Here is a 20,166-nt window from a genome sequence, read left to right as displayed (position 1 = left end):
GGCTCCTGTGGTCCGTCCAGGATGGTCAGACAACCAGTACAGCAGTCTACCAGACTGTTGTTTCTGGTCCACATCCTCCTGGATGATCCTTCTGTCAGAATTGGCTTAGATGAGCCAGCAGAGCAGCCAACACCTATGCTGTGGTTCCAGCTTTGCCATTTTCTGTGGCTTCTACTGCAATTACCGTTTCAGAGAGTAGCCGAGGCCTACAGGATGGCACTTTTTTTACCTCTGTATATGAAGGTCATGGCCTTCAAAGCATCGTAAATCCGGATTATCCAGCAAGGCTGAACCAGCGCTACAGATTGTGGTGTGGTTTCTGCTCAGATCCCCTCCTTTGAACCCCACCAGAGATTTTTTATTTAGGTACCTAAACATTAGCATGACTGCTGGAGGAGCTGGTTTTGACATATTGGACAAAACAAAAATAACTTCATACATATGTTGAAAAAAAAACACACAAAAAAAAAGGTGTAGAGGAAGCTGGATAGAGACCCCAAACTCTGACTTCACATCCGTAAAGCATGGCATGTTGCCATGATCCAGCCACCGGTCTCACCGGATCTCGTTACCCAGCATGCCCCAGGTTCTTCCGCCCGTTTTCCCCTTGCACTGCATTGGCCTGTGTCGGAGGTCTGCACAGGATCAAACGTCGTGCTCTGACGTCCAACACAAACACGCAGCAGTCAGAGAACAGCTCAGTGAGCGACACTGCGGAGGCTTTTCCCTCCATCCTAAACGCCACTGACATCACTGAGAGCTTAGCCAGTCCTTCTGCACACTCCCAAAGGCTAAGACTCGCCCTCAGTAATCAGCGGGTAGATCCCATAACACACACACACAAATGCACACGCACAGAAAAATGAGCTGGCACTCATTCATTTAGCTGAAGCAGAACAACCAAGACACACAGTGACAGCAGACATGTGTGTGTGTGTGTGTGTGATCACACACTGATACAGTACACACACTCAGGACTAAGGGCTCAGTCAAAGCAACTTTATGATTTATGGCTGAAATCACTTCATTTCAGTGCAATCAGTATAGTGCAACTTTTACCTGTTATTTTCTAATTTCTAAATTAAGGTTGAGTTAAAGGTCAGAGGAAGACTATGACCCTGAAGCTGATGTGTTTTTCCGACTAAAAGAAAGTCTCTGATACTTTAACACCGGAAATCAACACATCCAAACTCCTCTCAGCACTTTTTTCATCACTTTTTATGCACATGTGCATCTGATATATGGCCGATATCAGTGTAACTTCATCCATTTATCCCAAAAGAATGGATAAAATAAGAACACGTACTCAGAGTGCACAAAAGTGGTCATTGTATTCTGAGGATTCAATACCATGCCCCAAGTTAGAATAGGAAACAAGAGGCTATGGCTCATCTCTGACACTTAATCCCATCTTGCATGGCATGATCAAAGGAGTTTGTCCTATAAAAGAAAACGGACAAAAGGAGCAGCTATACACCGAATGTCCTGTACTAACATTCCAGGTTGCAGCCATGTGACTTTCATGAAAACACGAAACTGGGATGATGACATTTATCTATAACAAAAAAAAGAAAAAAAACTTTCCTTCCAGACAAGTTTTTGAGGCATCTTGGAGAATATTCTGTACTCTTCTGGGATTTTATTTCTGCGGCTTCTGTCTCTTTATGTAATTATAGACTGACTCCATGATGTTGAGATCAGTGGGGGTCATGCCATCTGTTGCAGGACTCGTTGTTCTTCTTGATGCTGAAGATAGCTTTGGCTGCGTGTTTTGTCACGCAGCCGAATGAGGACGAATCAGACGCCTCCTCGGCGGTGTCTCATGGTAGATGAGAATCTAAAATGCTTCCTAGTGAGAAGATAATGTTTTAGCATGTTACCAAAAAACATTCAAACATATTTTTCATTGCATAATTAAATGTGAAATCCTCACATGTTCTACCTCACTGTGCACAGGTCCCTTGGGTGCTGGATGGCAACACATCTGAATTGTTACCTAAGTTCAAGTCCCCTTGCCTCAGCAGGGGCGTGGTTCCTGCCTGGAGCGATGGCCTCAGATTTAACTGCAGGCGGGTGGAGGTGTGGGAGCGAGGGAAGCCCTGGAGAGCAACCTGGTGGAAAAAAATAAACAGTGAGTGCAGCACCTACAGCAGAGCTATAGTGCAACTACAGTGCATCCACAGTATGTGCGTAGCAGTCTGGGAGTTAGCTAACTGCCTCAGGGTCAACTTAAGGGCTCTGACTGCAGGCCGACTCATCGTTTGCATCAGACTGCATTTCTACAGCCGGTCAGGAGTTGCCGGTTGGTATTTGGGGACAGAGCAACATTTGCATCAGGCCACAAATCCCTTGTTTCCAACACACGTATTTCGTTGTCTCTCTGGTAAAACAGAAGCAGACATGACAGTTTGCTTACACTCCAGTGGAGGTACATTGGAAGGTCCCATGTTACTCACTTAGTGGGATTTATTTGTTTTTTTGTTTACTGTTTGGACTTAAAATGAAAGATTTAGCTATTTAACAGAGGACAAAGGGAAAGGATCATTGTGAATCTGATGCTTTTTCAAAGTCAGGGTTAAATGCTAATTAGCATTACCCTCAGATTTTTTAGTTTTTTTTATCAATAAAAACCTGACATTTATTTACATTGATGAATATTCCATTCATCAATATTTTAAAGAATATTGCCTACAAGTGGGTTATTATGAACATGAACAGAGGAAAAATTGTCAGCTTTGTGCAGAGTTGAATAACCCCATTCAGACACATCAACATTTTGACTAAATGACGTTCCTCTCCTTCTCACACAACTCTCTCGCCAATTTAAAGGAAGAGCAGTTCACGTCAATTATGGATGCACACTATTGAAATGTGCGTGGTGATAGAGGGTAATAGTAGAGACCATGTTTTATTACTTAATTGAGTGGAGTTCCAGCAGGCCTTGTAAATGAGGAGTGACAGTAGGCGTTATCGCAGAGCGCCCTGGGTAATTATGTTCGGCTAAGTCTGGCTCGGAGGAGGTGAGACTCTCGCAGTGGTTATAAACAGCAGAGGTAGACGAACATGCGAGCACAAACGCTGTTTTATTTCCAAGGCAAAGAGCTCAGTTTGTGTGTGAGTGTGTACAGAGGGAAGAATGTCATCTATTTCTCAGAATGTTTATCAATTTAAACTTCCATCTTGAAGGCTGACACTCGCTCCAACAGGTTTGTATGCTACAATTAGCTCACATAACGACTTTGCAATCAAAAAGCAAAAACAAGCGTGTTTGAAGTACTCAGTCCTGGTGAGAGGTGTAATCATGTTCAGGGCAATTAGACAGGTTTGTTGTTCTCTACAGCCATGTTACGTACCTGTGGGATGCTGATTGACTCAACAATCTAATTAGGTTTCGTTATGGAGGCTCCACAACATGTTAGAATTGGCAGCGGGGCCCCGTATGGTACGTGGGGCAACAGGGTCATATTTTTTGAGCATCAGGCACAAGTGGCCGCCGCTCAACCTCATCATGTCGCGTTCTTCTTTGACCTTGAACCTTTCGCTCTGATGATACGACAAGATGCCTTTTCACAGGGAAAGAAATGTTCTTCTGAATGATGATGCTACACTGCCACGCTGATTTTATTTACACACATTATCATTAAAGGTCACTTAACAACTTTAATGTATTTAAACAGTTCTTCCTAAAAACAGATAATATCTGTTATAAAAAACACATATTATATAAAATCTTTATTATTATACAATATTTGGTAGGTTAATGAGAAAAAGTTTAGTTTAAACATTATTTTTTTATTTTTTTAAGTGACAGTGACACGTTAAGCTTAAGTCAAACAGTATTGAATTGAAATATGATGATTTATTATAAATAAAATTATGACATTTAAACAGCTGAAGCTGACATTTACTTAGTATTTTTTAAATAGAAATGTGTTTGTGTAACATACAACAATTATATAATAGACATCAATCGTTATTATTATTATTGTTATACACTGCATAACTACTTTTTGAGTGTCAACCGCGCCGATAACATCAAATCGTCTGCGTGCTCCTGTTCAGAATTGCCTTTCTGTGATGTGATCTATTTGACGAATAAGACAGATAAAGACCTGGAAGATGAAACCGTGTATGATGGAGAATCACAGATGTTATGGGGATGGGGGAAGGCTCCGGCCGTGTGACACTTTATCTATGAAAATGGATAAAGCGAGCAGAACAGAGGATCAACACAGTGAGGGCAAAGTCTCCATAGACTAATTATTCCTGTGACAAAGTGGAAACCGTGCCACCATTGTCCTCGCTCCACCCAGTCACACATGTAGAGCCGAAACTGAAAAAGAAACTCGTTCTTCTTTGAAACAGTTTTTTTATATATATATATATATATACATAACTCTAGGTGAGAGCAAAGGAGAGGCTCTGATTAAGGCAGCGTATAGTGAAGAGAATCTACGGTGTCGCCCACCTTTGGGGCCCTCCTTAAGTGGCCTTAAATAAGATAATAAGGGCGATGGGCAGAAAAGAGAAGACTTTGTCTGCTGGCATTAGTGCGATGGCCGTGTTAGCGGTGATATCTTTGAGGGGGGATAGTGTGCCAGTAATGAGACAGGGTTGCCTTCCCTTGCCGGCCTAATTAATCCTACATTTTCATAGCGTATAATCACTGCCCACAGTGCAGCCGTATACTGGTCAGAGAAGAGAGATGTTGGCGGACTCTCTATCTGTTGCTCTATCTTTCTCTCTTCCTTCTTCCTTTTTTTCTGCAATTTATTACACTGGTATCCAGAGTGAAGTGAAACCTCCCAGTATGGACCTATCTGTCATCTCTACATTATCAGGAAAACACACTGCCTACCATATTGTGCTACAAGGGGCTCCGGCAAATTACTATTTTTATGGGACATGATAAAGGAAATGCTGCCTTATGTTACTGTCTTAGAGGAAATGGGAAGGATTGAGTGTTTTAGATTGCTGTGTTTTGATCTGTGTGTGTGTGTGTGTGGGGGGGTAAACTATGCTGTCACAGCTGATGGGTAATATAATGATTGGTGTTCCTAACAGGGTTAAAATGCAATAAAGCTTTTAAAATATAATACACTGCCAAACAATGTATCCATGTCCTCATAGCAGTGTGGTAACAATAGACTTTTGTAACAGTAAAAAAAAACACACACACACATATATAAACACATATTTCTTCTTATATATCTTATATTTCTTACCTTCTAATAATTTTAAAAGAAAAAGTAAATCTTTGCTTAATTTGGAATTAAAAATCTGTGTTAACAATCTGATTGAATGTCATTGTTTGACAGGGTTTGCTCTCGTTTCTGCGCTAGCCCCTGGACTGCAGATGCAGCGAGGACTGCGGCGCCTCGCTGTTCGGCAGCATTGAAGCCATGTTGCAGAACGATCCCTGAGATGATAAAGAGAGGAAAGTGAAAAGTCACATCCTGTCACATCTCATGATCTCTCGGCTGAAATGTGAGGCCTGCAGGGCCTTGAGGGTGACATCCTCCATATACCAACGCACCACAGTGAACACAGTGAATGGAGGAGGTGGAGAAACGAGAGGGGGCGGATGGTATAGAAGAGAGAGAGAGAGAGAGAGAGAAGAGGAGAGGGGTGGAGCATATGAAGGAACACAGAGTGGAGGATTTACTGGTAAATAAGCCTGTGCAGAAGCAACTGATCCTGTCCCTCCCTATCTCTCTGAAATCCTACTTCTCTCTCTCTCTCTCTCTCTCTCTCTCTCCCTCTATTTCTATCTCTCTCTCTCAATCGCTGTCGGTGTGAGACAGATACCCCAACCTCAAAGTGACAGGCCCTCAAACGACTTGGCGAGGAAACCAAGCATTAATTAAGTCATTGCCGGACTGTAATTTCCTTGAGAAGTGAAAAAATGCACGAGAAAAGGTTACTGAGACCTTTTCTGTGTCAAAATTACCATTCGTCATGAATATTAATGCACCTAATGAAGACAACCTTTGCTTCATCAAGAATGTTCTGGAGCAGGGTGCCATGCTGATAGACTCTCCCTGGCTGTTTTTCTCCTTCAGTCAGGAGGGGAAACTGGCACACACACACAGAGTGAGGCACAGATACATACACACAAATTGAGGTTTACCCATCTGAGTCACCCACATGCATCTTTATGTGGAGCATCACATCGTTTCAAAGGCAAAGATGTCATATTTGACATGCTATTTAGGAAAGAAAGCAGTGAAGATACTAAAGCTGTACAGTGAGGCCTATATTAACACTGAAGTAAACGGTGATGGTGGAGGTTTTTATTTTAATGCTCTTCTATGCAAGAACACAAGAACTGGCTGGATAGACCAGATATATTACAAAAAAAGTGCTCCCCAGCTGCATTATGGGAAGTGTAGTATGCAGGGTTTAAGGATTAAAAGTTTGATTTCTTTAGCCTTTACCACCCTGATTTTTTATGATAATAATTATTAATATAGAAATACTGTACAAAACAACCTTGAGAATCCAAATGCACATTTTCCTGCTAAATAGGGCTTTGAAATCACTATAATGTTACATACTATACATATTATGTTTATTAAACAAATGACTGATTAGGCTGTGCAATGTTTATATAGAGCATTTTTATTTAGTCTGGGTATTTAAAGTACTACTTGGGGTTACATTTTTTGCCCAAGGACACATCAGCATGTAGTAAAGGGTCAGGAATTGAACCACGTCATTAGACTCAACCACCATAGCCAGAGCCACAGCCACCCACATATCAGATTCCATTTAAATGTGTAAGTAGCTAATGTGAGCATGTTAGACACACAGGGCAGCTTCTCATCTTCCACTTTGAAAACAGCATGTTATATCATATAAAAATGCTGTTTCTCTACTCCTAAAATGAATCTCTCCTTGTACATAGCTGTGGCTGTTTGCCTCACAGTGTTTTAATTTGAAAATCTAGTGTAAACTCTCTGGTGTTCTGGTGGAGGTTGGTGCAAACTGACGTGTCTTGGCGCGTAGCTCTCGTAAAGCAGGGACGCTGTCACACTGTTGCGCGGTGCTTCCATACTGGGGTAAATCCAGCTTAAGAGATGCTACAGATGCATCATCAAGTGTTCCCGTATTACTTTCATTAAAGTACACTTGGAGACCATGTCCTCTACATACCACCATGCGGTATGCCCACAGGTTTGTGTAGCACACTGACACACACACACTTTTAATTCACCTGAATATATGCTTATATTTGTGTTTTGTATTTGTTTTTTTGTATAGGCAATCTTTACAAATGCAGGACTGTTTCACTTGGCCTGGGTGTGCACATGTTCTCGCTCTGATGATGGAATTTGTGACGTGGGTCTGCACAGATGTGTAAGGTATGGATTTAAGTCTGGCCTGTGTAGCTGGAGATGCTTCTTGTCTGTTTTACCTTTCATTCCAAGCTGAAACATAAAGGACATTATTCTTTGTGCAACACAGATTCTGTCCCAACCAACAAAAGAATACAAACCCTGGTATCTGAAGCACTGGTTCCTGGTTATCTTAACACCAGAAATATTGAGCATCGAGAGATGCTTTAATGTGGGACTGTCAACGATTCTGCCTTTAACGATTCATCTGATTCTCTCCACACCTGAAATAACCAGGCAGGAAACACTGAAATTATCCTTTTAAGTGCCACCTCTACATACACACATGATGTAGTCGCCACTACTCAGCCGCCATTTTTGCCCTCTTTACTCCTCAACGTCTCTCTCTCCCCTTGACACATACCTCTCATTAATTCCGACCTGTCACATTGACACACACACACACACTTACGTATGCACACACCTACACACACACACTCGTGGTATCTCAGTAGAGGGTGACAGCTCTGCATTGAGTGACAGCAGCTCTGTCTGTCTGCTACAGGAAGATCTTCTGCTGCCAACAGTTTTGTAAAGTAACCCTCCACTGTCACTGCGAGAGAGGGAAGGGTCATCTATTCATATGTCTGCCTCCTCAAACTGTAAATAGCTTTTCCGTGATGTCTTCCCTCATCCATTATTAACTGCTTTTGAATTAATGACAGTCTTTTATTTTGCGCATGCATGATTGTTTGGCGTTGACTTATCCATCCAGTAGCACTGCTCTCCTGTTGTCTGATTAGGACAACATGAAAACTGATGGATTTTCTTGGAGTAGGATACTCTCTGGGAATCCTTTTAACTTAAACCTGACTTGTTCCTGCCCCAAAAGCCATGAGGGTTAAAAAAAAGCTAAGAACGACTTTCTGCACTCAGTGTAATGATGTCAATTCAAACAGAGCAATGGTTTTGAGAGAGTAAAATAAGTCTTGTTATCTAAATTTAAAAAATGTCCAACACTAATGGTTCTTCATGGAGGCTTTAATGCTATGGGAGCTCTGTTTCTATGAATTTGACTTTATTTTATGCACAAATGTGTGGTTGTGTCAACAAATGTCTCCTAAAATATATTTGCCAATATCAGTTGCAGATAATGATGAAGAACCGATCCCTCATAGAGGTTCTCCTGGGAAACTGTGTAGAATTATTTACATAGGTTTGCTTGTGTGCACGCTCTTGGCAACCAAAGAAAGTATAAAAACAAAGCTACATGCACAACCAAAAACTAAGCTGTTTAATCCTAATAAACTTCAAAAACAACATACTTCACATGCAGGAGCATGCATAAGGTGATGCAATGCACAATCCTACCATGGTGCCAACAAAAGCAGCGATGAAGAGTGCTTTATTGCTCTGATTGGTTCAAGAGATATTGGTTCAAGGCAACCAGACCTGTGGACTTATAGAGTTGTAGAGTTGTCCCAAAGACTTTTCGCTGCTCCTTCAAGCAGCTTCATCAGTTCCGATCAGTTCTGATGAAGCTGCTTGGAGGAGACGTTGCCTCACTTCAACCTCTTGAATGAAAATGACCTGAATGACTGAGAATCATTGACTCTGATTGGCTGTAGATCTATCCAAAGGGATTAATAGCTGCCTGTTTATCTCTAAGATATCAGAAATCACTTACCTATATTTGTGTATTTGTTTGTCAGCTCAGCCTTCAGACCAGACTTCAAAAGTACTGCAGTCAAAAAAAATATCACAGGGATTTTGATTGGACTGTCAACAATATTTTTCTATATCGTCTACTTGTCTTTATCTAAAGAACAAAGCTGGAAATTTTAAGAATTTGGAGTTGGTGATCATGACTATAGGACTGTAGGGTTTAAGGTAGACTGACATGCTAACCTGATATAGATTCCTGAAACAGATAACAGGACTAAGAAGAAGTGCAAGGTATTCTGCCAATTATTTTCATAGGCTTTCAGCTATTTGTTTCTCCATTTTTTGTGACCTGTGTTCACAATGTGGATTTGGATTGTGTTCAAATTTCTTTACTAGGACTACGGAGGATCTCAGGCATCCCCAAAGGTGAGAAGAATAAAACTGTGATTTGTAGTCAGAAGTTCTGCCAAGGAAGCTCGTCTCTGGAGGGCTCAGATTCTTACAAGACAGACAAGAACATACAGTGAGTGGGTCCACCAAACGTCAAACCACAGGTTTTTTTTGTTTTCATCATTTGATCCATCGCATCAGTCTAAAAGAGAAAAAAATTTAATTGGCTGTTTTGTGGCACGAAAGGAAAGTTTGCCTTTGTTGTGAATCTGCATAAGAGTCACCACCATACATTATCATGAATAATACATCCATATCTCCTCCATAGCCATGGGTGGTAGGGATTAGATAAAGCGCCATAAATAAGCTTCAAAGCCTTCTGTATGCCGTTTTGTTACACCTCGCCATAGAGGCCTTTCCTTTAATCACAAACTTAGCCTTAGCTGGTGGGGCCCTTTTGTTGCGACTGTGCTGGTGTCACTATTAGTGTGGGGCCGCCCCGTCTGTACACACGTATTCATTTACCTAATTAACACAGAGCTCACACTGGGAGTCAAATGAAAGCTACCGTAGGGGAGTCACAGAGAACAAAGCCTAGCGAGGAAGCCCGGCTTCCTACTGCTGCAGCCACTGGATCACTGAAAAACACCCGGACAGAGCTTTGGTTGTGAGGTTGGTCTAAGACAAAGGTGATGTTACACAATTCTTTTGTCTTTTTTTTCTGTGTGTCAATTACGTGTTGTCATAAAGAAAAACCAGGCAGTTGTTGATTTTGTTAAAAGGGATAAAAAATAAACAGTCAACAGACTTCAGGAGACAACTGACTTCTTGTCCAAAAACATCTCTGTTGGACCCTGCAAATCTTGATTATCACACATATTTGTGTGATAATGTTAACACATGTGAAAATCATGAATATGATGCTTATCAGTTAATCAGATCATTAACTTTTGTTAAAGATCTACATTGCATTCATTAAGTGTGTAACAAGTTGGATAGAAGCTGCCTCTGTTTCTGCTTTATTTGTGTTTTTCCTTCTGAGGATGGTGCTGAACTCACCAATTTGTGTTCATTTAAATAGTTGAATGTCTTTAAGGACTGATTATCTTTAATTAACACAGTAAGATAGATGCTCATTTTATCTAGCTGCCTCTTATCTCTGCCTTGTATTTGTTAGGTAATTTTCATGGCTTATCGCCAACTGCGATGTACTGACTCCACTGCCAGATGTGTGCTATAGCAGCATTGTTGTTGTAAAATGTATTTGTGATTAAGTTTTTGGATAAATGAACAATATTTTGCACTACAGATATTAACATCAGTACGTGGTGGTAGTTGGCAGATGGAGTCTATTAGATGAGGGAGGAAAGTAAGTATACAAGTGTTTTCTGATCATTGGTGGAAGTAGAAACTTGTTCACTTTGTTAATAATATGCAGAAAAACATGAGGTCAATATTTCAGTTCATAAAAAAACAGTGTATTTCTGCATCTCTACGTGTTCCTGGGGGGCCGGGGACTCATCCTGATCGAAAAGGAGTGGTTTTCCCTGTAGACAAATTAATTACCCTGGTTTTAATACCTAACCTTAACCAATCATTTTTATACCAAATCCAGCTGCTGATTAAAAACATTAAAAAGTTAACTATGGCAAAATGAAACTTAAGAATCAGTGACAACTGACTCAAACCTCTGACTCCCCAGTGAAAATCCACCACTTTGAAAATCCATCTACCATCTCCCACCGATCTCCGTACCCAGAATTAATTGGGCCCATCTTAATATGAGGTTTGCCAATCATTAAAGGTAGGGTAGGAGATTTCATTCTGATGCACTTTTTGTTAAATTAGTTTTACAATCCGATAGTAGCCAATTAGTTCGGCAGTTTCACTTTAAAACGAAGAATATGAATCATCTGTGGAAGCTATAAAACGCTAAAAACATCAGCCAATCCTGCGAGGCGCCCCTGTGCGTTTAGTTGGCTGGTTGTCACTCTCTTCCTGCTCTGCGCGCACCAGAGAGGTACATGCATGATGGCCGAAGTCACAGACTGGTTGGGAGGCGTGGCTTCGGGGTGAGCTCCGAGAGAAAAGGGCGTGTGTTTACTTTCAAAATCTGGCTGACTCACTGAGTTTTCAAAATCTCCTACCCTACCTTTAATACTAACTAACTACAAGCTTCTACACCATTTTCCTTCTGTAATCCCACCCAACTAACCTCCTGCTACACTGTCCCACCAATGACATATAACAATAGAATGTCTGGTTAAACACATTACATTGCAATGATTATTTTTAGTGTCAGCAACAAAGTAGATTATTCCACGATCACAACAATACTAGTATTTAAACGCTATTGCTGGCACTCCAAAGAATAAACACTTGTGTATTAAACTTGTATTTTCAACAAAAGAAAACATGCCAACAGAGCCTTCCTGTATTATAAACGCTGTACATTAACGATTACATTACCTAAGATAATCATGTGTTTGTGATGCACACACACAAACTAGAGATTAATCACGAAGGAGTTGAATGTTGCATCAGCAGCCAATTATCACCTGAGGAGAGTCAGTTGGCCACAATCAGTTGGCAGCCATCCTTCCCCCCCTCTTCTCACGCCTCTCCCCAAGTCAGCCGCCCGTCAGCCCCGAGCAAATTGGATGAGGAGCCAGGAAACAAATATTCACCCAAATACACAGTGACAACAAATCTGGCATTGCAGTAATAAAGTCTAATTTATCAAGAAGAATGGAGAATGAAGGTCTGAGTGAAAGGAGAGCAGAGTGAGAGAAATATTATCTGTTTAAACTTCATTCATGCAGAGAAGTCTACAGTGGTTTACTGGTAGGTGCTGGATGGTTCCACTGGAACACCCGGAGGGGAATCAGTGCCTTTATTCATGAGTGAGTGAGATTCTCCCGAGCTGGTGTGGAAACAACAGAAATGTATCTGAACTGTATGATGCCTGTGGAAAGGCAGTTTGTGAGAAGCAGAAGAGAAACAGACAGAGAGTGAAGGGTGGAGGGCATTTCGTGTAATGTTGATTTCAGTGAACCCAGATTCGCCTCTCACCAGCGGCCTGACCTCCTCTGACTTAGATGATCCTCGTTACCATGGAAACTGGCAAAACAAGTGTGACACTCCATAGCTTTGCCCCCCCCCCCTTTCCTCTATCTGAGTGATGAAAATGAATGTGGCCCCAGGATCAACACGCATCCATATTGGCAAAAAATCAATACTTTTTCCCTCTGTCTTGCATCGGTCCAGTAAACTGTAACATATCAATCCATATGTGTGCACACTCTACACTAATCCTCCCTGTTTGTGTGAGTTGTGTTTTGTGTGCGCACGTGTGTATGTGTGTGTGGACGAGAAGAAAAGAAAAACGTTGCATTGAACAAAAGCTGCCCAGTGTGTTTGAACTGCTCCATAAAAACAATCTTTGTTTTTGATACAGACAAGGAGAAAAAGAGCAAGCTGACTGAACACAGACTTGTTGTCAGTCTAAGATGGAGGGGTTTTTGTTGTTTTGTTTTGCTTTTCTTTAAATTCTGTTTCTCATTACTGCACCCAGCCTCAAGCAGTGAGGGGAAATAATAAAAAAAAAGTAAAAAACCCGAACCAGAGCAACTGTGCCTGAGCCCAGGGGCCCCCAGGAGCCACGGGGGGTCCCTACTTTGATGGAGGCCTGAGCATCATTAGAACAGATAGCATGATGGGGTCAGAAACACACATCTACTACTGCACCGCTTCTGCAAACTCCTAGCAGCATTCTTACAGACAAACACACAGACACCAAAAAGTGTTTCCATCCAGCAATTTCTGCGTGACTTATGATGTGTCAAATTAGGAACAAAATATGTTGGAACTTTCTTCAGGCAGAAAAAGGATAGATAGATAGATAGATAGATAGATAGATAGATAGATAGATAGATAGATAGATAGATAGATAGATAGATAGATAGATAGATAGATAGATAGATAGATAGATAGAAGGTCTTTAGAATGTATGAAGCAGACATTACTTATGTACCCCGAAAGTTCACTGTTCATGAAAAAATTAATATGAGCTAGCACTGCCTTTATAGGGATAATAAAAATTATACTGTTGTACTTAAATTTTTTAATACAGTGTCCGAGCACATTTAGGGAGACTGGCATATGTTAATAAGTCTGAGAGGAGCAGCATGTCCAAACAGCGTTGGGGAGGAACAATCCTGCTCTAAACCATCCCTGGTTCTCAAAGGTCAACCATATTTTTATAATAGCCACCCTATGGCCAACTCTAAATCTGTCCCCAGAATATGGAAGACGTCCAACGAGAAGAGGCAGGGGATAAAGTCTGGTACCTGCGCAAGGCATCGTTATGACACACTCTTTATAGGTGGGCAGGATAGAATGATGGAGCCTTTTGTTTTATAGGCTGGCTTTAAGTAAATTTCTGTCATGTGGGGAAGAGCAGGAGCAGTCATTCGTGATACATAAAAGAATCACGCAGTGCTGCTTCAGAACTTTAAACGGCCAGTTTTTGCTATAGTGTACAACTTTGTCAGAAGATGTAACAGTCAAAGCTGGTGTGTTCCTCTCCAACAAGACGACAGGAGCTTTAACACTTTGTTGGAAACTGCTGCTCTCCTATGTCCCTGCTTTGGATGGATGAGGTAAAGTTCACTACCTGCAGATTTAGAATAAAATACTAAGCTATTGGAAAGTCTGTAAAAAAAAAATAAATATAGCCATGTGATGAGGTGCCAGTTTTCACTAACATCAGCCGCCATAAGCCAGTCATGCTTCTCAGGTCTCTGAATACACTTATACAACTCTGCCTAATGATAAAGAAGAATACTTGCTGCATTATTTTTAAGAGGGCATGCCACCAATTATACTCATAACATGTGGATCACTCATCATAGCACTCCTTCAACTTATAATTAAAAACATTTGTTGATATTTCAACATGGTGGTGAGTGGTTAGAAAAGCAGTGATGGACAGCACAGCTGAGTTGGAAATTGTGTAGCCCTGCCTTCCTATACTTGATAGCTAAAACTTGGAGTATCTCTATTCCTGCTGCTCTGACAGCATGACTGTTCTTTGTAAAAGTCTGTCTAGACAGCCTCCTCTTGTCTTAGTGTGTGTATGTATCCGTCCATGTCAACAGATACTTGTAAAGTTACTGTAAATCAACAAAGAGCTGCAACACCTACAAATCTGATGCCACAATGATCATGACTGACAGTCACTCCACATGAGTGTTTATGTGCAAAAAGCCAACTGGACCAGAACTAAAAGACATCCTGATTTTTACCCTGCTCAACACTAGAGGCAACACACAGTACCCACAAATTAGTTTCCTTGTTTTTTCTCAATTTGCATTAAAGAATAATTATTATCGCTCACTGATAAGTAACAAGCTCATTGTTGATACTTGAGATCTAGCAGTGCCTCACTTATCAGTTTCAATATATAATGTTGGTTGTTGAAGCTGTCTGGCTTTTAAAGGGATATATATATATATATATATATGTGTGTGTGTGTGTGTGTGTGTGTGTGGGCCGTGATGAGACCCTGTCTCTGACACGATGCTGCTCTGTTAAGGTCAAGCCCTACAGAATGTCAGGGATGATGACACGCACTGAAAGGTTTCATCTAATCCCTCCATTTCCCCTCTTCCCCTCCGTCTCTCCAATCTGTCCGCCCCGCCTCCATCTCCGGCCCGCTCACTGACAAGACAATACAGACATATACCGGCCTTCACCTACAGTCTGCATCAAGAAGACTTTTTTTTTTTGTGGGTGTTTGTCTACGTGTTCATATGTGTGTGTGTGTGTGTGTGTGTCTGTGTGTAAATAGCTATTGCATTGCATTTGGACGGCCAAATCATAAATGCCTGATGCTGCCTGATGCTGCCTTTGTGCATGAGACATACAGTCCTCACAAGCACCACACTTATTTATCCGGTATTAAGCGATGCTTTGATATGATTACAGTTAGATTTGAGTCATCTGATACATTTAACTTATGTAATAATCTTATATCATAAACATTAATGTATCCGAGCTCCTGTGCTGCGTGTAGGATGTAAAGCTCTGCAGGAAAGCATGAGGAATCATCTGTGCTTTCAATTACTTCCATATCTGATCCCTTCAGATCTGTTTGAAATAACAAAGTTTAACTCCTCCTCTATTCACCTTCACAAAGAACACCTCATGACGGTCTTTGGTAAGCATGTGAAAGCAAATCTAATTCTGTTATTTCTAAACAGCGTCAAATGAATTCAATTAAGCTGCCATGAAAAAGAATGTTATTTACACCTTATGAGATTACCTGGACTTAATTTCCTGGGGTTTTAAATAATTGACAAACAGCATGTGCGTACTTAACTAAGCCTCATATTATGCGCACAGTTGAACATGTCATCAGTTAATCTTAATGCTTTTTTACTTCTACAGTTTTCCCTCCTTTTTTCCCCTCTTTCCCTCGCTTGGCTGCACCATAGTTAACACTTATTAAATTAGCAGTCATCCAGTGATCAAACAACAGCCCTTCTCCGTCTAGTCGACTGAATGACGGCAGAGGTCTCCTCAGCATCTGCTGAGATGCCTTGTTTGGTGCAGATAAGCACAGAAGCCCTGCTAATTATGATATTACAATTCCAGCCAACCATTTTGTGAATGCAGTGCAGTTTGAATTTAACACTGATAAGCAAATGAAACAATGTCGGAATCAAGATGCCTGACTTCTCCTGCACCTTCTCAAACTGTCATTTATCCTCTCACCTCTGTGGATTGGGTCTGTTAAGATGGAGGAACGGTGGAGATGGAGAGAGCTGAGAGGGAAAGGGGGAGAATGAAGGATTATATAAAGAAGAAGCAGCACTTGACGGTAACTGGTTGAGATTAGCGCCTTAGGGGTACAGCAGTGGCTGTGATTTTGATACTGCGCCCCCAGCTAAACGCTGAAGGCCGCCTTGCCTAGAGGAGTCTGCCTTCACCCACAGGCAGTCAAAGATTGTTTTCTTACCAGCATCTCCTCCTCCTCCTCCTCCTCCTCCTCCACTCCACAGACACCTGTCATCTCCAATGTCAAAACTGCACAGAGAAAGGAAAAGACAACGCAAAGAATAAACAAAAGAAACATGCTTTTTTTAAAGGCACACTCTGCATACAGATCTGTGAGGGTGAGGCCCCGGCTTCACCTGAAGGGGGGATTCTACTGGGTGAGGTTGAAATAATAAAAACACTATATTATTCTGTTCACTTATAAGTAAGGGTTATTATTTATAAAGGATAAAATCATATGTTTTCCTTTTTTTAAAATACACTTGAGACTACACAATCTGTGATTTATATGTTTGGTGAAGCACTAGAAGTAGTTTATTATGACCATAAAATTACATAAATGGTGCAAAATATTTATTTCCTGCATGCTTTGAGAAGATCTCTGCACTCACAACACAATATTAGTGCAATAAAATGTCATATTTTTACATACAAACCTCTGTTTGACTATATATTATCACTTGGTTTGTGTGGTAATTAAAGGAGAGCTTCACCAGACATCATCAATTTGGACAGAACATCGGTGATGCTCCAATTAGCCTGATTAGATAATCAGACTCAATCGCCATTTCATAAAAAAAAAGGGGGGGGGGAGGAAAATGTGACATTTGGCAGCGAGTCAGAGGTCTGGAAGCAGGCTATTATGATTTCAAAAATACATTTTGTGGTGTTTTTTTTTTTATTGTTTTTCACCTCCACAGACACGAGAGGAAAAAAATGACAAAATCGAATTTGAACTCACGCTGGCTTAGGAAGGATAATTTTTTATCAAATCTACTGTGGATGACCTTTGCCACCTTAAGCAAACACAGCTGCCAGAGTAGTAAGAAACAGTAAACTGATCCTGGTGTGAAGTGGCCCTTGTTGTCCATGTAGTTAAGCAGAAGTATGAGATGACGTGACACTGGCAGCCGTGCCAGGCGGTGTTGTTGCAACCAATGGGGGGCAGAGGACACAACAGAGAGTAATGGCTGCTACAAGCCATCATCCTCACAGCGATAAAAAAAAACACGCCGCCACATTTCATCCGCCCTGTTTTTCTCTATTTTAATTCCTTCTGTTTGTTTGTTTGTTTGTCGACCTTGCCATGTCAGCTGACCTTCCTCTATCCAGGACCCTGAAGAGAGAGGGGAAAGGAGAGAGAGAAAAAAAAAAACGAAACAACAATGAGGAAGACGCTGACATTTCTGTTCAGAGAAGGAACAAACAGCACATACAAAATGCCCCCACCCAACTCCCCTCAGATAAATTTACTCAAAATATGTGTGTGTCCGTGGCTGTCCTGCTCGTGGACACCATTGCCAAGGAAGTGTCACCGTGTCGTGACAACTTCAGCGACTGCAGTGCGATGGGTGACCCTCGGCCGGCAGAAGGGGGGCGCTGAATCCCCCACCCACCCTGGATCCTGACAGATGTCATATACCTCCTCCATGGGCACCTTCTGTTTCCTGTTCACCTTTCTCCATCCTGCAGCGTTAGGGCTCCTGTCTCCACCTTGTCAAAGCACACACACACACACAGACACACACAGAAAGAGAGACATATGCTTGACCGAGATGATTTTAAACACCAGTTTTTTTGTATCAATGTAGCATCTCGATTTAAAGTTTAATTCTTATCTCCATCTATTTATTCCAATTGTGCATTGTGCACTCTCTGGCATTCATATCGCCTTCTCAGAGGATGTTTCCTGTTATTTACCAAAGGCTTTTCTCTGAGAACAGTTGGTATTTTAGTCTTAGCACACCCCACTCAAAACCTGTTTGCACAGATTTTCCCCATCATCCTTCAGACCATAGTTTGACAGAAACACTTCAACAAAATGAGATTCTGCCTCGTTACATTGTCTTATACTGTTACATCAAACGTGTCACCAGCCCACTCTGTGAATAACAAGTCTAACAAACCAAAAAAGCCTTATGATATTAGATTTCCATAAACCTTCTGCTGGCTGCCTCCTCGTGCAGATTGTGTATCACCCGCTCAAAAATGCTCCTCCTAGATGGAAATGTGTGGACTAAATCTGATCATGGTGCTAGATAATGTTCACTTCTCACTCCTGAAACACAGACTTGAGTAGGAAACGGAGGGGATCCTGTGACTAACCCATCAATCACTGTGACGTTTTGCTGAAGTGATGGATATTCTAATTTCCCTTTTATATACAGGTGCACGGGATGGATGGATGACGATTAATGGACGGGCAAGGCTGCTTCCACAAAACAAAGAAAGACGTGGCACGGCCTGCGGCGTCACTATGGAGGGCAGGGAGCTACGTTTCCTCGTGTTTTGAAGATGATACCTCACATTTGGGACTTGATGTGTCCCCGTAAACACGTGAAGACAAAGTATACATCCCGAGGTGACAGAGGTGTTGCTAACACAACAATTGTCTTCCCTCTAGGGGGGCCTACAACAGGTTCTGCAGTCACGTCTATGACAGCCCTCGACACCTTCACCTCACCTCATTTTCGCACAACCTGTTTCTCGCTTTCTGTCATTGCTATCACCTCCATAATTATTCTTTAACTCTAACCCCTCCCTCTTCTGCTTAGACCGTAATTTCTTAAAGCCTCCTTGGGCCTCTCTCCCAACAACGTGTGCTTATCTGTCAAACTCTTCAAAGTCGGAGTTTGGAGCCAAACATCCTTTTGATGGAATCTTCTGACATATCAGTGCTTCAGGCTTGAATCTATGAAAATGTGTCCTCAGCAATCCTCTCCAAGCACTACTTTTTCACTCTGTGGTAATTTTGAAGCAAACACATCTTTCATAACGGGCTTCCATGAAACTGTTTTCACCAGGCTGAAGGTTAAAAGGTTTAACTGCACTAATTGGCCAAAGTCACTGCTGAAATTCAGTTAAACTAACACTTGGATAGAAAATATGAATTTTCAAAATTAAACTTTGCCTTAAAAAGGACAACAGAACAGTAATTCTAATCAGTCATACCTCATGTTTTTAACAAGAACTATTGTTGAAAATGATTTGGCTTTAAGCAGCTATGTTTTTTGCTGCTTTAGCACCAAATCATTTGCATTCATTTCAGCTTAGCCACTGATTTAATTGGACTATTTTGCACTGACTTTGCTGGTTTTAGGGCTTTTTGTCGGACGTCAGTGTTTCCCCCAGTGATTTCCAGCTTGTTCCTTCATGGCTGACATTGAACATGGGCATTCATAAACCATCCTACGCTTGAGACTTTTCCTAAGACTTAACAATCCAGCCTGAGATCTCTCTTCCACCTCTGTCCTTCTACCTCTATCTCACTTTATCTCTCGCTCTCCATCCCTCCCTCCCTGTCCAAAGCTGTCCTCCCAGCCATCTGTCATGTGATGTTTATGGGCCCTTTTGCTTTTGTGTCCTGATGACCACTGTCACAGAGAGCTACCCATTACCGATGCGGCCTGATGAACGATGTTACCCAGACGCATTGCTGACACCCCTGTGTCCTTGGCCGCAGAGACGCTGCCTCACTAGCCAACTCAGGGCCAGTAAAGAATGAGGACAGGGGGGGACCTGGGGGAGCAGGACTGAGGACCTGTCCGTCATTGTGCCGACAGGATGTTCATATCCCCCCCCTCCACCTACTCCCACCACCATCTTTCCTCTCCTCTTTATCCAGCCAATGGAAATATGTGGGGCTGGTCAGCATGGTTATGATGTTGTCATTAATCCTGAGGTGGTGGATAGTGCCCTTGCCTTTCACCTGAAT

The sequence above is a fragment of the Parambassis ranga genome, chromosome 16, assembly GCF_900634625.1.
Source record: "Parambassis ranga chromosome 16, fParRan2.1, whole genome shotgun sequence".
NCBI lineage: Eukaryota > Metazoa > Chordata > Actinopteri > Ambassidae > Parambassis > Parambassis ranga.
This window is presented reverse-complemented; position numbering follows the sequence as displayed.